General features: G+C 44.7%; 1 protein-coding gene across 1 annotated transcript in view; it reads left to right on the top strand.

The window, feature by feature from the left end:
• The window catches only part of LOC143986889 (uncharacterized), a 211660-nt gene that overhangs the window by 138328 nt on the left and 54903 nt on the right, over nt 1-18429 (top strand). The gene's annotated exons all lie outside the window — the stretch shown is intronic.

The following is an 18429-nucleotide window of genomic DNA, read 5'->3' as shown; positions in this document are numbered from 1 at the left end:
GGCCCCCAAGGCCAGAGGAACGGTGATCTGCATTATCTCTGATTCGGAATAATTTATTCAGAAAATTGGATACCGCTCCGTACGCCTGCAGTTCTCCCATCAGATTCGGCAACGAGACCAGAGGGTCCACCACATGAAACAATATATCATCCACATAAGCATAAAGTTTGTGCTCTAAGGAGCCCGCCGTCACCCCCCTGACACTGGGATTGTCTCTGACCCTCTGCAGTAATGGTTCCAAAACCAGTGCAAATAGAAGGGGCGAGAGCGGGCAGCCCTGTCTCGTGCCGTTGCAAATAGGGAACGGTGAGGAGAGGCCACCATTCACCCTAACCCGGGCCGTAGGAGACACGTAGAGAGCCGAGATCCATCGCAGCATGCGTGGGCCCAGCCCCGTACCCCGAAGCACTGCGTTCAGAAATTCCCAGTCCACGCGATCAAATGCCTTCTCCGCATCTGTAGACAGCACCAGGTATGGAGGCATACGACCGCGTGTACGTGCCCAGTGGACAAGCTGGACAGCTCGATTAGAGTTGTCTCTAGCTTCTCGCCCCGTTATAAAGCCTGTCTGATCGGCGTGGATCAACTCCGGCAATAGCGGTTTCAGGTGGTTGGCAATAATTTTGGAAAAGATTTTAAGGTCCGTGTTCAGGAGGGAGATTGGGCGATAAATTTGCGGTTGGGATGGGTCTTTGCCTTCTTTCGGGAGCACGGTAATATGCGCCAGCGAGGTCTCTTGTGGCAAGACCCCACTTGAGGCGAGGGAGTTGAAGAGGGCACATAAAGGGGATTGCAGTTTGTCAAAGAACTTTACATAGTAGGCCCTGGTAAAACCATCAGGGCCGGGGCTCTTGCCTGTAGGCATGGACTTAATCGTAGCTAAGATTTCTTCCCCTGTAATTGGGCATTCTAAGTCAGTTGCCTGATCCGTAGTAAGGGTGGGGAGCCCAACGGATGAGAGGTATGACTGTATGCGTGTCTTCTTAAGGGCTATGTCGGCCGGGGAGGAGGCATGGTCCAAGTGGTATAGGTTCGCATAATAATCGCGAAACATAGAAGCTATCTTGGATGTGTGCTTGTAATAATATAGAAAATAATGTTCAAATATTTCAAAGTCTTAAGTATATATGTTGAGATCGATTAATCTTGTGAGACGAATTTCCTTAATTAGTTCTGAGTCAGCTTAATTCAAAAATGTGTATTTATTTGTACACATTTTAAATAGAAAAGAATACTTACAAAAATAGTACAATAATATCTTTAAAAATTGTCTTATGAAAATGTAAGGTTATTGCCATGTGGCTTCTATTGCCATTTAAAATGGCCGAATAACCCTTTGTATGCTGAATGCAGCTGAGATGTTTCTGAGGTCTTTCCTCTAGGCTGCTGCATCTTCAAGAGACAGTCTGCTGAATCTTTCTACTATATAAACAGGCTCTAATCTCCCGCCCGAAAGATAACTCCTCCTTCACAAAAGTGTGGGCTAATGAGTGGTTACTATAACAATCTAACATATGTTAACACTTAAAACACAGCTCCACAGCCTAAAATGACCGGATGTAAGGGGGAAGGTAGAAGGTAGAATTTCAGACTCTATGCAAACTTTCATTTACATTTAAGAAAAGCTTATATAAAATATACAATATTCCTCAAAATCCTGACAGGTTTTAAATATTTACTTCTTCAATTATCGCAAGTCATAACATAGAATTTATTGTCTCAAAGTTCTCTTTCACACAATATGGAAAACTTATATTCTGAATAAAGTATAATAAAGCCAATTAAAATTTAGATATTAAGAATATAACAGTACTGTGTAGATTCCCCAGTGGGAGAGCACAATTTATGTACATGGGCCAGGAGTCTCTTTGCGAAGCGCTCGGGCCAGTAGCTTGCCGCACTTATTGCCGTGTTCGTAGTAAGTGTGGGCCAGATAGCGCAGTTTCCGGTTAATATTCCGGTCCAGCAGTTTAGAAAATATTTGTCTGAGTTCTGTCAACCGCCTGAGTTCCGTAGCGCCCGACGTTCTTTTATGCGCAAGCTCAGCTCGCTGCAGCTCCTGCAACACCCTCAGGAAGCTCGCCCGCCTCTCTTTGTTAAGTTTAGCTTCCAGAGCAATAAAGGTGCCCCGGACCACGGCTTTATGTCCCTCCCAGAGAATGCCCTTGCTCACTTCCCCAGTATCATTCTCCGCGAAGTAGGATGCACTACCATTTAAAACAATTTGTCTATGCCCATAGAAAGTACGCACATAAGTACTCAAAGGTGTGGGATAGTTGGTTAGAGGATGGAGAAACATGTGCCTAAAATACTCCAAGCCCTGCAGACAGGCCTACTTAGATGAAAGTAGAAAGTGACTGTCCTATGAAGGTATAAACCATGAAAATCTTAATCAGAATTGTATTGGTAGCAGAATGACATGAAGTCTCTTAATTACTGGATGTCTATACCCTCATAAACTTGTGCCTTAACATTGTATGTACAAAGAATCTCACACAAAATTACTGTTATAATGTACTGTTTGTTATTCCACATAAGAAACTACTTCGTAAAATGACTTTTATCCAAATAAAGTTGGCTTTTTCCAATAAAAAAAGAGGCATGGCAAGTTTTTTGAAGTTGCAATTTTTTGCCCACAATTGCATGGAAAATGTATAATTGTTTTTGTTTCTCCACAAAATTGTCATAGTAACAAGTTATTTCGATAGATAAACTTTCAATGACACCCCAAATATATATTCTGCTGCTCCTCCCGAGTATGGTGATACCACGTGTGTGGGACTTTTACACAGCCTGGCCACATACAGAGGCCCAACATGCAGGGAGCACCTACAGGTGTTCTAGGAGCATAAATTATACATTTAGTTTCCTGACTACCTATTACAATTTTGAAGGCCCTGGAGCACCAGGACAGTGGAATTACCCACAAAATGATGCCATTTTGGAAAGCAAACACCCCAAGGTATATTCTATGAAGTTTTTGGAAAACGTGGAAAGAAAATAAAAATGTATTTTTTTACACAAAGTTGTCAATTTATAAGATATTTCTAACACATAGCATGTACATAGCAAAAATATATATTCTGCTGCTCCTCCTGAGTATGGAAATAACACATGTGTGGGACTTTTACACAGCCTGACAACATACAGAGGCCCAAAATTCAAGTAGCACCGTCAGGCGTTTTAAAGGCATAAATGACACATTTCATTTCCTGACTAACCATTACACTTTTAACAGTCTGTTGATATCTATATTATTTTAGCTCTGGGTATTTCATGTTGGAAAGTATGTCACATCCTTTCCAATAGAAGGCAGTGTTGCAAGGCACATATAAGGCTGTTATCAGCCAAAGTCTCACTAGCTTGACAAGGAAGCGTGCCCCGAGTCCCATCCACCAGTGCGCATGCTCCGAAATGACTTAGCAACCCACCAGTGACGTCATCACGCCCGGTGCCGCGTTGCAGCCCTCACAATCGGCCTGATCCAAGCCTCGGTTTCATCGCCCTGGTCCCAGAGATACTGCTGGCAAGGATTTCTCCCCCACAAGTGTGTTTCTCTTCTCATTTGCATATCTGGAGTCTGCTTTCAACTCACCCCTCAAAGGCTGTATAGATTACTTTAATCTATACAGGTCTCCCCTCTTCATCTCTCCCCCTCCACATATACTGAGTATCCATGTCAAGGACTTATTGATGGACTAATGTATTAAATCCCATACTATTTAACAGCGCCACTACCCATTTTTTTTGGCCGAGAATGTTACTAAATTGTCTGAATTTTCTCGTCCGACAAAAGCAAACGTGAGCTACGTGCTGGCGTAGTATCAAGGAAGTGAAATATCATTCATGACCCGTGTAGCCAACATCCGGTAACTGCCTTTATCAACTGCACTTCAGAGAGAATGCCACAGTTATTTCTATTGTTGGTATAGAAATATTTGGCCTAAGCCAATTCCTAAAAAAAAAAAACTGGAAGAGGAGAAGCTGGTGTGAAAATTGGTTACCAGTAGCGTTGCTAGGTGGGGGCGGGGGGTGCGGGTCGCACCCGGGTGACACCCGTGGATTGCGGGACCGCTAACACCGCTGCTGCCCTGAGGATCTGAGCCTCGCTGTGTCCCCAGGGGAGCGGACTGAAGCCTTCTCCTCCTCTCTGTTTACATCCAGTGAGGAGGAGGAGCCCGAGGGACACACCGCTGTGTATGTCCACAGCCGCGCTGTTCTGAGGTCTGTACTGTACACTTAGGGGGGTGTCTATACTGATGGGGGGTCTGTATTAAGGGGGTGTCTATACTGCGGGGGTCTGCACTAAGGGGGTGTCTTTTCTATACTGATGGGGTCTGCACTAAGGGGGTGTCTTTTCTATACTGCGGGGGTCTGCACTAAGGGGGTGTCTTTTCTATACTGCGGGGGTCTTCACTAAGGGGGGTGTCTATACTGTGGGGGTCTGCACTAAATCAGGGGTGTCTATACTGCGGGGGTTTGCACTTAGGGGGGTGTCTATACTGATGGGGATCTGTATTAAAGGGGGGTGTTTATACTAATGGGGGTCTGCAATAAGGGGGATTTTATACTGATGGGGACCTGCACTAAAGGGGGTATTCTATACTGATGGGGGTTCTGCACTAAGGGGGATTCTATACTGATGGGGGGGTCTGCACTAAATGGGGGTGTCTATTCTGCAGGGGTTTGCATTAAGGGGGGTGTCTATACTGATGGGGGGTCTGTATTAAGGGGGGTGTCTATACTGATGGGGAGTCTGCACTAAGGGGGGTGTCTATACTGTGGGGGTCTGCACTAAGGGGGGATTCTATACTGATGGGGAGTTCTGCACTTAGGGGGATTCTATACTGATGGGGAGGTCTGCACTAAGGGGGGATTTTTATACTGATGGGGGGTCTGCACTAAGGAGGATTCTATACTGATGGGGGGTCTGCACTAAGGGAGGGTTCTATACTGATGGGGGGTCTGCACTAAGGGAGGGTTCTACACTGATGGGGGGATCTGCACTAAGGGGGGATTCTATACTGATGGGGGTCTGCACTAATGGGGGATTCTATACTGATGGGCGGGTCTGCACTAAGGGGGATTCTATACTGATGGGGGTCTGCACTAAGGGGGGTTCTATACTGATGGGGGTCTGCACTAAGGGGGCGATTCTATACTGATGGGGGGTCTGCACTAAGGGGGTGATTCTATACTGATGGGGGGTCTGCACTAAGGGGGTGATTCTATACTGATGGGGGGTCTGCACTAAGAGGGGGGATTCTACACTGATGGGGGTTTCCTTACTAAGGGAGGGGGTCTGTACTTAGTGGGGGGGTCTGTATTGAGGGGGGACAATAGTTGGTGGAGGGGGGGTGACACCAATGTTTTCCGCACCAGGTGACACCAACCCTAGTGACGCCACTGTTGGTTACATCAACGTGATCAATTTTTACCATGTGTCCTTCTCCATGAGCAGCAGGAGAATAATGCAGATGATTTTTGAAATTATTTCAGGATGACTGATGACTGTTTTAATCAGCTGTTGACAGTTGTTTCCCCCTATATCCTGAAAAAGGATATGTTAATGTGGTATGCTATCAATCCGCAGCAAAGGTTAATTGCCACCTTAAGTTACCTTGCCACAGGGAGAAGCCTTCAGGATCTGAATTTTACCACTGGGATCTTCCCCTCCAAGCTCTGGGAGTGATCATACCAGAGACCTGCTTGGCCCTCATTAAAGTGTTGCAGCCAGAATATATTAAGGTATGAAACTTTTTGGTAGATTTTCAATAATCTTGTTGTTTTGTTTTTTTAAAGTTATGTGTAGAGTATTTTTTCAGCCATGTTACTTTATGCTTTAAGCCATTCTCCCTTTTTTTTACAAATCAGCCAGCTTTCCAAATGTACTCATTAAAGCGGGGGTTCCACCCTAAAGTAGAACTTCCGTTCATCGGAACCCCCCCCCCTCTGGTGTCACAGTTGGCACCTTTCAGGGGGGAGGGGGGTGAAGATACCTGTCTAAGACAGGTATTTGCACCCACTTCCGGGCATAGACTCCCACTGGAGTCTATGCTGTTTCCTGTCTCGGCACGCTGACTGCTTAGACACACACGGGTCCCAGAGACAGCGCGGATCATTCCCATTGCGCTGCGAGACTTGCGCATGCGCAGTAGGGCACCGGGAAGTGAAGCCGCAACGCTTCACTTCCTGATTCTCTCACCGAGAATGGCGGCGACAGCAGCCGAGAGCCGAACGATCGATTGGTCTCGGCTGCCGACATCGCTGGACCCTGGAACAGGTGAGTGTCCATTTATTAAAAGTCAGCAACTGTAGTATTTATAGCTGCTGGCTTTTAATATTTTTTTTGTTGGTGGAATCGCTCTTTAAGCAGTCATATTTTAACTATTTGCTTACTGGGCACTTTTTTACCCCCTACCTGACCAGGCCAATTTTCAGCTTTCTGCGCTGTCGCACTTTGAATGACAAATTGCACGGTCTTGCTACAATTGTACACATAGGAAGTTTAGAGCACTTTATTAACCAAAATTGACCTTTCTTTTGGTGGCATTTAATCACCACTGTTTGTTTTTTGGGGACTCCATACAAAAAAGGTTCAACCACATTTTTATTTGTTTCTGTTCAGAAATTTGGCAAATAATCTCTTACACAATTGGGGCCAAATTGGCTTCTGCTACATTTCTGGGGTGACAATAACCCAAATTATTGTTTATTATTTTTCAGTCAGAAAGTTATAACATCTACAAACTAGGGTATAATATATATCTGTAAATTGTTAAATTCTGATGTACTGACAGCCTAGCTAAAATCTTGAGGCCAAAAAACATATCTTTTTTTTTTTTTTGGTTTCATAAAGTTTGAAATAACATCTACAGTACAAATATCCCCCAAATGACCTTTTTGGAAAGTCTGAGTTATTTAGTAAGAGGCATGTTGCTTTTTTGGAAGTAGGACATTTTCGTCACTTTGTTAGGTCCATTATTTAATTTTTTTTATTTTTGATCAATTTTGGACATACTAGTTGTAGTTATAGCAGTGAATTTCACTGCTCTAAGAAATTTTTGGGCAGAATGACAGTGTAGATACTGTATGTTGTTGTGGTTAGCTGTGATTGGTCACAGCTACTCACATGGTACAAATGATATGTGTGATGAAACGTCCCTACACTGCGCTTGAGTGCTTTCGTCATATACCACTTCCTTCCAGTCTGAATATAGATATCAGATATTCCAACCACTCCCAAGCACAAAACAAGACGAGACTTGTTTCACTGCTGACATGGACTCTTTATTAGAACCAGAATACAGTCTTTTTATACACTTTTAACACAAGGGTTAGATAATGAGGTAGGGATGCTCATGGATACTCCCCCTCCTCTATAGCAACCACTTAAAAGACAATTAAATAATTAACATGTTAATTAAGACAGCACTGAAGGCAGCCTAGGTGACCAGACAGTCCGTCTCCGGAGGTCAATGTGATCACTTCTTTCAATGACCATCTACTGTTCAGAATTAACAACCAAGAATAATCTTTGGGCAAATCCAAGAAAACCTTCTCACAAAGAGCACCGTTCCCCCAAATGCCAGGGCCCATGATCGGTGGGCAAGAGGCTAACATTCAGTCCCCTCCAAATGCCTCTGTCCTGGCTAGGTCTGTCACAGTATGTGATTGACCCATGTGATTACTGTGGCCAATCACAACTAGCAACACAATTTTATACAGTGAATGGAATGAAAGGAAGACATTCATTTGTTTACAACGGTCATGTGGTCTGCTTTGAATGTTCCCAGTGATCACATGACACTGTCAGCGGGCCAGTGTAGTGATCGGTCATCCACTGTGTCTGCTGGATGCAGTGGGTGACAGATCGGAGCGTGGCACGTTGCATCCGTGCTAGGCGCGTTTTCGGAATGATGTCATATGATGTTGTCCCAGAAGTGTTTCAGAACATCAAACCAATTTAAACAATAGTCAAGGACAACACAAGTAAACACAAAATGCAATTTGTAAATGAAGGTGTTTATTATTAAAGGTGAAAAAAAATCCAAACCATCATGGCCCTGTGTGAAAAAGTGATTGCCCCCTAAACCTAATAACTGGTTGGGCCACCCTTAGCAGCAACAACTGCAACCAAGCGTTTGCGATAACGTGCAATGAGGCTTTTACAGCGTCCTGGAGGAATTTTGGCCCACTCATCTTTGCAGAATTGTCCTAATTCAGTTACATTAGAGGGTTTTCGAGCATGAATGGCCTTTTTAAGGTCATACCACAACATCTCAATAGGATTCAGGTCAGGACTTTGGCTAGGCCACTCCAAAGTCTTCATTTTGTTTTTCTTCAGCCATTCGGTGGTGGACTTGCTGGTGTGTTTAGGATCATTGTCCTGCTGCAGAACCCAAGTTCGTTTCAGCTTGAGTACACGAACAGATGGTCGGACATTCTCCTTCAGGATCTCTTGGTAGACAGCAGAATTCATAGTTCCTTTTATCACGGCAAGTCTTCCAGGTCCTGAAGCAGCAAAACAGCCCCAGACCATCACACTACCACCACCATATTTTACTGTTGGTATAATGTCCTTTTTATGAAATGCAGTGTTCCTTCTACGCCAGATATACTTGGACACACACCTTCCAAAGAGTTCCACTTTTGTCTCATCGGTCCACAGAATGTTGTCCCAAAAGTCTTGGGGATCATCAAGATGTGTTGTGGAGAAATTGAGACGAGCTTTGATGTTCTTTTTGCTCAGCAGTGGTTTTCTCCTTGGAACTCTGCCATGCAGGCCATTTTTGCCCAGTCTTTTCCTGATGGTGGAGGCATGAACGCTGACCTTAACTGAGGCAAGTGAGGCCTGCAGTTCCTTGGACGTTGTTGTGGGGTCTTTTGTGACCTCTTGGATGAGTCGTCGCTGCGCTCTTGGGGTAATTTTGGGCGGGCGGCCGGCCACATTTGTGGATAATGGCTCTCACTGTGGTTCACTGGATTCCCAAAGCTTTGGAAATGGCTTTATAACCCTTTCCTGACTGATAGATCTCAATTACTTTCTTTCTCAATTGTTCCTGAATTTCTTTGGGTCTCGGCATGATGTGTAGCTTTTAAGGATCTTCTGGTGGACCTTACTGTGTCAAGCAGCTCCTATTTAAGTGATGCCTTGATTGTGAACAGGTGTGGCAATAATCAGGCCTGGGTGTGGCTAGAGAAATTGAACTCAGGTGTGGACAACCACAGTTATAGTATGTTTTAACAAGGGGGGCAATCACTTTTTCACACAGGGCCATGATGGTTTGGATTTTTTTTCACCTTTAATAATAAACACCTTCATTTACAAATTGCATTTTGTGTTTACTTGTGTTGTCCTTGACTATTGTTTAAATTGGTTTGATGTTCCGAAACACTTAAGTGTGACAAACATGCAAAGGAACAGGAAAATGAGGAAGGGGGCAAACACTTTTTCACACCACTGTAAGTCCAACAGTAACTTATTTTCTGTTTTTACTTCCAGTTTCCATCAAGCCCTGAGCAGTGGAAAGAAGTTGCTGCCCAGTTCAACGAGAAATTGAATTTTCCAAACTGCAGAGGTGCAATTGATGGAAAACATGTTCGCGTTGCCCCACCCCCCAACTCAGGCTCTTTTTTACAATTAAAAGGGCTTTTTCAGTATTGTTCTCCTGGGGGTTGTGAATGCTAATTATGATTTAATTTTTTTGGAAAAAATGGTTACAACTTGCCTTCATGTTGTCAGAAACCATGAATCAGACTGAGACAGAAGTACAATTAAATCACACTTGCTTAATAATAATAAAAAGGTAAACGCAGTAAACTTCGTCAAGACATAGCCAGAGTTCAGGAACTGGAACGGATAGCCAGGCAAGCCAAAACATCAGGGAGACAGAGATGAGCATAGTAGAACAGCAAGCAGGATCTGGAGACAGAAGGAATGTCAGCCAAGCAAGTCTTTAACAGGAACACAGGAGAGCATCTCTAGAGATGTGACCAAGGCAAAGGCAGAGATCATCTGGGCTGGACAACTTAAGTAGGCAGGACTAACGAGCAGGATATCATCAACAGGTGAGTCACTGTGGAGAGATAGGAGCTGGCAATTAGCCGACAGCTGAGCGGCCAGCTTAGAGAAGGAAGGGCTGAGCCCAGTCCTGACACATGTGAAGATAATGTCAAGCAACTTAACCTTGTTTTTGTAGCTGGTGAGGCCTTTGCACTTGGGGAACATTTGCTCAAACCCTATTTAATGCGCAACATCACCCCTGAGCAAAAGATTTTTAATTATCGGATCTCCAGGGCACACCGGGTGGTGGAGAACGCATTTGGGATCATGGCCAGCAGGTTCAAATTATTTCTAACATCTATAAATCTGGCCTTATACAAGGTAGACAATATTGTGCAGGATGCAGCAGTAGAGCACAACTACCTCTGCAGGCATGCAGACAGGTACATCACAACACTCCCATTTGAGAAGGACCATGCTGTGCCAGGGAGAAGTGTAGTGCAAGAAGCCCATGATCCAATTGAGGGGTTTACGCCCATTGGTATTGCCCATACAGGCTTGGCCTTTCAAAGCGCAAAGGCAAACATAAATAATTACATGAATTATTTTCATGTAATTATTTCCTAGGAATAGGGCAGTGGATTGGCAGACCAATATCTACGTGACCTGACCAAGCAGGTTAAGGTGTATTCTTGTTTAGTTCACACATGTACATTAATATGTGTTGTCTGTAATTTTGCTGGCAATAAAGTCTGACCTTTTTGATTTGTGCATAACTTGAGTTTGAGTTGTGAATTCATCACAGATTATGCTGCAGATATGCATGGGAGCCAATTGAATTCTAACTTCATTATGGGTAATTAATCTGGGTCTTGAAAACACGTAAGCTGTTTATATGCAGAGTTACATACGTTTTTTGCACTCTCCACATAAGGCTTTGTTGACCAAACCAATCTGCATCCCAATTTACCAAAGTACGTATTTGTACTTTCCTGCAAATAAAATACAGCATTCCCAAAGAAGCAAGGACAGACACAAAGTTGGTTCATACTTTTTAATATGTAACTTGGCTAACATTAGCCACATTTCTTTATAAAACAAAATAATTTTTTTCATGTAAACATGTACATTAAACTGTAGAAGAAAAGATTTTTGTAAATAGTACTATGCAAAACAAGAAAATTTGTACAATGTGTGAAAGCACACCTTCAAACTCTTTTTTACATAATAATACTTTTTGATAAAAGTATTGACAAAAAAAAGGAAACACAAGCGCCCCACCATATTCAACATGGTGCTGGGTCTGATTTGGTGCTCTAGCTGGGGGAGCCAGCCACCCAGAGAAATGGTCAAAGTTAAAATAGGAGCTGGCAACTTGACTCCTCCTCTTTTTCACCAAATTCATGCAAAACAGGAGCCAAGCTGATGCGTTTCATCTAAAGCAGACTTACTCATCTGACGAAACGTGTCTGTTTGATCCTTTTTAACATGATTTAGCCCAAAATAATATTAAGACGAGTTATCAAGTTGTGGGTTCATATGTCGAACTTTGGCAAAAGTGAAATAGTACTTTAAAATAAAAACAGTTGCAATTTTGACAAAAATGTGAGGAAAAATGTGCAAAGGTTAGTCAAGTTTAAACTGTACAAGCAGATGTACAAAATAACGTAAAACACTAAAACATGTTTTTCTTTGTTAAATTTTAGCCATAATTTTGATGACTGTGATAACTCCGTTTTGGATAGCATGTATGTTTTCTTTAATTTTCTCTATTTCCCTATTGCAAACTAATAGCTCACTGATAAGCATCTGGGCACTTGCACTGCTGAAGGGAGTTTTGTCTTCCAGGACATCCAGATCATCTACAAAATATGAAAACACATAAATGCATTATAAATATGCAGATATCCATCCCTTACTGGAAGCTGTGGTCTCAGACACCGACTTGTGGTCGATACACTTTGGAGAACCTTACACAGTACATTCTGCACATCAACATCTTCTTCAGGGTGTCCGATGGGTTGACTTTCTTGATCTTCAGCAGGTGCTGGGTTACTGGTGTCCACTGATAGCTCAGATTTTCCGCTTCTTTTCTCCCCTATATGAAGAAAAAAAGGTATACTTGGCCAACAGATATGTTAGCTTATAAATGGCAATATTAAACATTGTTTCGAAGTGTCTTAGAATTGGCTGTTTTGGCAGAGATCCAAGATGCCTAAATGTTTTTTGGCCTTTCCAAAGCAGGAATACTTATCTGTTCTGTTCAAGTTTTACACACAGAAATATCCCTAGTCCCTTATTATGGTGTGAGACTGACATTTCAGTAGTTACGAACACATCTATATATATAGGGTTGTCACTTTTTCTTATGCCAAGCCCGAACACTTTAGAGGCGCACAGTAGTTTTTTTATTTGGTATACACTATAGCAGTGGTCTCAAAGTAGTGGCCCGCTGACTGGTTACAAATGGCCTGCAGGCAGGGCCAATCCTGGATAGGTTTGCACTGCACCCAGGCACCACAGAGGGGGATGCACCAAAGAGCTTGATGTCTCCATCTCCTTTGTCCTCTCTGCTGCACGCTGCAGCTCAGAGAGAGAACAGAGTGGAGGAAGGATCTGCCCATCACCCCGCCCACCTAGGCATGGTGATGATCGACCAGAGCCCTGGATCCAGGGTCCTGCTGCCACCTCAGGGTGGGAGATTGTGTCCTTCTCTGGGTGCCCTGTCACTAGGCCTGTGTTGAAGCCAGGAGCTGACAGGAGGAGAGGTGAGTAAGGCAAGTCCTTAGTTGGGTGACTGGGTTAGAAATTTGTGTGTGGGGGTATTTGTGCAGTGTGGGGGTAATTATGGAGTGCGAAGGCTATTTGTGCAGTTTGGGGGGTATTTGTGCAGTGTGCGGGTTATTTATGCAGTGTGGGGGGTATTTGTGGAGTGTGGGGGGTATTGCTGGGGTTTAATAATGCATTTGCTGACACCAGTGCTGGGGTGAATAATGCGTTTGCAAAAACCAGTGCTGGGGTTAATAATGCGTTTGCTGGCCAGACCAAATGCATTTAATGTGCATCTCCCAAAAACAAAGTATTAGTGTTCAGTCAAAACAATGTTTTGTGTTCCGCAAAAGATTCCTGTGTACGCGAAAATAAGACAAATAAGATTAGAACAGTGAAGAAAAGCACATGGGCCAGCAAGAAAATAATAAGGACCCAGAACAAATACTTACTTTTGCGTAGCACTTTCTTGATCTTCCTATACTGGTCTTCCTCTCTCAATTTAATGTCTGACCATCGTTTTCTCAACTGTTCCTCATTTCTTCATACCCCAAATATCCTGTGCAGACTTCTCAGAACTTTCTCCATGATCTTGTCCTTTCTTGCATTTGGCTTGCTGTAAGGTCCATGCTTCCCATCATAGTCTGTCTTCATTAAGATGTCCACCATCTTCACGATTTCTTCAAAGGACATATTTGTGGCCTTCTTACTCCTCCTGGATCTGGAGGACGCTTTCATCTGCTTTTTTTCCCACTGTTGTTCTCACCACACACCTCCTGTCTCTTTGCCATTATCTCTCTCCCCCACTGCCCTGAAAGAGAAGAGGCAGGGAATACACTAAGAAGAAGGACAGGGGCAGTTTGAAGCATGCTCAGTGTATAAAATGTGGAAAGATCTTTCACAGAGACGCCAACACATATCAATTGTCAAATCGTATGCACGTTCGAAGATCCGAACTTGGCAATAACTGAAGGTACACTTTTTAAATTAGCTCATAGTGTTTGGGGGTTTCAGGGTCTATACTGAAAAGTTTTTACAAAGTTTGTCAGGACATATGCTGATTTGTGTCTTGCAGAAGTATAATGACGAACAAATTCACCTCCCTAGAGTTTCATTGATTTGTATAGGTAGATGCATTGTTTATAGAAAACCAAATCAAAAGAATACTCAGATAAGCAATAAAAAATAGGCAATGACCAATTTGGCTGAATTGTGTAAAAGTGTATACCCAAATGCTGATGTAGTATATGTTTGTCAGAAAATAAATAATCTTCACATGGTTTTCCACAAAGAGATGAATAAAATCAAGGCCTCAGAAAAGTCAGGAGCTGCAGCAGAGGAGATTTATGTGCCAAGGCTTTGGTACTTTGAAAGTCTGCGCTTTTTCACTGAACACAGTGAATCCAGAGCCTCAATATCAACCCCGTGTCAGAAACCATGAAATCAGACCAAGACAGAAGTACAGTTAAATCACACTTGTTTAATAATAAAAGTAAAAAGAACAAACGTAGTCAAACCATAGCCAAAGTTCAGTAACCGGAATGGATAGTCAGCCAAGCCAGAAGTCAGGGATCAATGTAGTAGAACAGCAAGCAGGATCTGGAGCCAGAAGGGATGTCAGCAAAACAAGTCCTAAACAAGATTGCAGGAGATAGTTTCTGTGATGTTGACCAAGGCGAAGGCAGAGATTCTCTGAACTGGATGGCTTAAGTAGGCAGGACTGACGAGCAGGATATCATCAACAGGTGAGCCACTTTGGAGAGATAGGAGCTGGCAATTAGCTGACAGCTGAGCAGCCAGCTCAGAGAAGGAAGGGCTGAGCCCAGCCCTGACACCCTGCCTTCAACCTCTGCCGACTGCCTATCTCCAGAAATAGGCACAGACAAGATGTCGAGGAACCTACCTTGACACAGGTAAAGTGATTAATTACATTCTGTGTGTGTCAATTCAAAGGGATTATTGAAGTCTTGAATGTGTAATTTATGAAAATATTGTTAAATAAGTATTCACAAATACAGCTAGACATGCCTTGTTCTAAATGATGGAATTAAAACAGCTGCCCATTTCCTTGAAAAAAAACATATCTACAATTCCTATGGTTGTGTTGATTTTAGTTATCCTTTCCTATTGCCATTTACCCAAAACAGGAATCAGAAAATTTAGAGGATCCAGGTGGAGCCACCACTGAGGAGCCGATGCTAATGACACAACCTCCAGCCAAGAAAGCATGAAAAAGCAAAAACCTGGAGGAGGCAGCTACAAGCTTTATGACAAATGTTCTGGAAATTTTGGCCATACGTAGAGCACATAGCCAAATCTCCCTGTTTCCCATAATAATTAACATTTCCGTCTTAATGATATAATACTTCTTACCTTCAAACCCACTCATCCAAGTATTCAGACATCACCCACATTCCTACATCCTCATTTCAGCCTGACTGCTCCTCAGCCAGGCCCTTTTGGTTCCCCATTAAAGAGACATCACCAGCATTCTTACATGACATGTGAAGGACTTATCTCCAGTCGCAGCCCCCTGACTGTAAGACGGTACCCAAACTTCGCAGTGACCTACCTTTTCCACCCCTTCCTGGTTAACCCCTTGTAACCGGAAGGTACCTGATACCCCAGCTGGGTAACAACCATGTTATATCTCCATATAACATACATCTCCTCCTCCTCCTCACAGACCCAAACCACTGCCACTACTGCCCCCTATTAAATACACTCTACATAAGGGAGGGTGGGTGGGAATCTCTCTCCCCGCCGCTCACGACTGACGTCACTTCCTCCCCTTCCCCTCCTTCCTCTCCCGGCGAACAGATCTCTTGCTGAGGCACCTCCCCTTTTCTTAAAGGGAACATGCCTCAGCCTCCCCCTGACAGCGTGACTGTGCAGTCTGCACATGTCATGCTGTCCCTGCGCTGATGCTCTGCTCCGGGACTCCCTTGACATGTGAAGGACTTATCCCCCCAGTCTCTTCCATCCCCCTAATAAAATCTCCAATCCCTCCCCACAAAAAACGTAACAAGGTATTGGAGTAAATGGCCTTGCCGGCCTTTTATTAACAAATTAACATAAACATAAATAAATAACATTTTTTAAAATAAACTTTATAATAACCTTCTCTGTACTTTTTATGGGTCTTGGAGGGGAATACACACCACTGGTCACTGCGACAAACTTTGTATCAACTTTAGGTCTCCAGTCGCAGCCCCCTGACTGTAAGGCCGCGTACACACGGGCGGACTGTTCGCCCAACCTTGTCCGCTGAACAGTGTTTGGGCGGACAGTCCGCTCGTGTGTGGGGCTTCAGCGGACAGTTTCAGCGGACAGTTGGACGAACAAGGTCTTACGGAAATTCCGAAAAACTGTCCGCTGAAACAAGGTTTCAGCGGACTGTTCGCTCGTGTGTAGGCTTGTTCGGCCAACTAAGTCTCGCGCATGCTCAGAAAGGATTTCCACGTCGGAAGGTTGCATTGCAGTGTATTGGACGTCGAAATTTTCGATCCGTCGTGCGTGCCGAAACGTCATCGCGCACGGTTTCAGCAAACTGTTCGTCCGTCGTGTGTGGCCATGTCCGTCCATGCTAAGTTTGAGCGGACTGTTTGCCGAAACTGTTGGACGGACAAAGTTGGGCGAACAGTCCGCGCGTGTGTACGCGGCCTAAGACGGTACCCAACCTTCGCAGTGACCTACCTTTTCCTACCTTGACCTACCTTTTCCACCCCTTCCTGGTTAACCCCTTGTAACCGGAAGGTACCTGATACCCCAGCTGGGTAACAACCATGTTATATCTCTATATAACATACATCTCCTCCTCCTCCTCACAGACCCAAACCACTGCCACAGCACGCAAGGAGTAAGACCTTACTATTGTGAGCACCTCCACACCCTCAAAGCACATTGTACACCTTCCTGCAAGCCAAGAGCCCAAAGATCGGTTCCAACTTCATTAAGGTGTACCCCGTCGCTTCTAAGGTACCTCCATGTGTCCACCTCCAACTCTCTATGCCGTATATGGTCACCCCCCCATTCCGAACAACGAACCTGCTAACCTCTTTGTTAACTTTAACTCTGGCCCTATCAACCCTTTTAGCAGACCAAGCCCACCGCCAGGACGTCCTGCCCACCATATCTGACCATACGATGACCATACCCGGGAATGCTGCCTGTAGCTGCAAATAATCACATTTTATGTCCCTTATCAACTGTCTCATGGACCTGGCTCCCATGTTATTTCCCCCCCACGTGTAGCACCAAAACATCCGGTGCCCTATCTAAGCGGGCGAACCTGTTGACCTCTGACTTCACCCTGCTCCAAAGCATACCCAGAACCCGATCCATCTGACCTGAGCCTCGTGTCTGGGGATACCCAACTGCCTACCATTCGGCCGAATATCAGCTCGCCTGGCACCCCAGTAAACGAAGGAGTGGCCCAAGATCCAAACCAGGCCCACTTCCATACCTGTGAATAAAAGATGACAAACACAAAATAATGAGTTCCCCCCCCCAAACAACCATACGAATACCAACAACTACCGCTTAACAAGTCTGTAACAAATGTGGCCGAATGTAAAGCTTGAATCTGTCTGAATCCCACCTCCCGATACGCTTCACCACCTCTTGGCTAAGCCCGGCCCTAGCCGCCTCCGTCGCTGCGCCTATGCGGAAAGAATGGGATGCATAGGTCGTAGGATCGTAACCAGCAGCGGCTAAACATCTTTTGAACACTGCTATGAATTGAAACTTCGACCCCGGCCGCAAGTCCCTGTAAGATTGCACCGCGCTCACCAGGCAAATGTGTGACCCAGGAAGACAAAAAATTTCTATCTGCATGCCCCTACCCGCGTGGTCCGTCTTTGACCGGTTTATCCATATCCTGATCGAATCGTGTAAGTACTCCAAGTCCCCTGCTTGTAGCCCCCCCTGTGCCTGTTTTGAACGGCTGACTAACTCCCCCACCCGTAATGCCCCAAAAAAGGCCAATGCAAAGGCCGCTTGGAATAAGGCACTCTCAAACTCCGAACTGCAAAGGGTGGGGAGCTGCTGAAACAGGCCATGTAGTACTCCAAATGACACAGGGCGCCACCCGTCCCTTTTCTTATGTGCTCTCCTGTAACCCTTAACCGTCTGCCTCACCCAAAAATCTTTAGTATAGTCCCGTTGCCCCTGCAACTTGAAAAAGGCCAAACCTGCCAATTTCTTGATGATGGCAGCTGCCGAGATGTCCCGCTCAAAACCCATGTTGAGAAAATAGAGAACCGCGTGGACTAACTCCTGGCCCTGTGGGGAGATCTCCAGACTGCGCAAGCATGCATACCATTCCTGCCATACCTTGGAATAGGCGTCCCACGTGGCCTTACTCACTGAGCGCTGAATCCACCTAGCTGCGTTCCCAAGGCAACGTTCCACATCCAGACGGGGCAGGCGACCCCCTGCTGCTCCGTGTCCGGTGGCAACTCCCGAAACCTGGTCCACTGGAAACGAGACAAAGCGTCAGCTACGGTGTTCTCCACCCCCGGTAAATGTACAGCGTAAATGAAAACATTCAATTTCAAACACCGCAGTACCAGGTGTCTCAGCAACCTGACCACCGGCACCGACTGGGCTGACAACCGATTAATCACTTGTACAACCCCCATGTTATCACTGTT

This window comes from Lithobates pipiens, unplaced genomic scaffold, assembly GCF_037356315.1.
Source record: "Lithobates pipiens isolate NorthernLeopardFrog02 unplaced genomic scaffold, aLitPip1_a1.2 Scaffold_18, whole genome shotgun sequence".
In the NCBI taxonomy this organism is placed as follows: Eukaryota; Metazoa; Chordata; class Amphibia; order Anura; family Ranidae; genus Lithobates; species Lithobates pipiens.
Note: the sequence above shows the minus strand (reverse complement) of the source record. Positions and strands in the feature narration are given on the sequence as shown.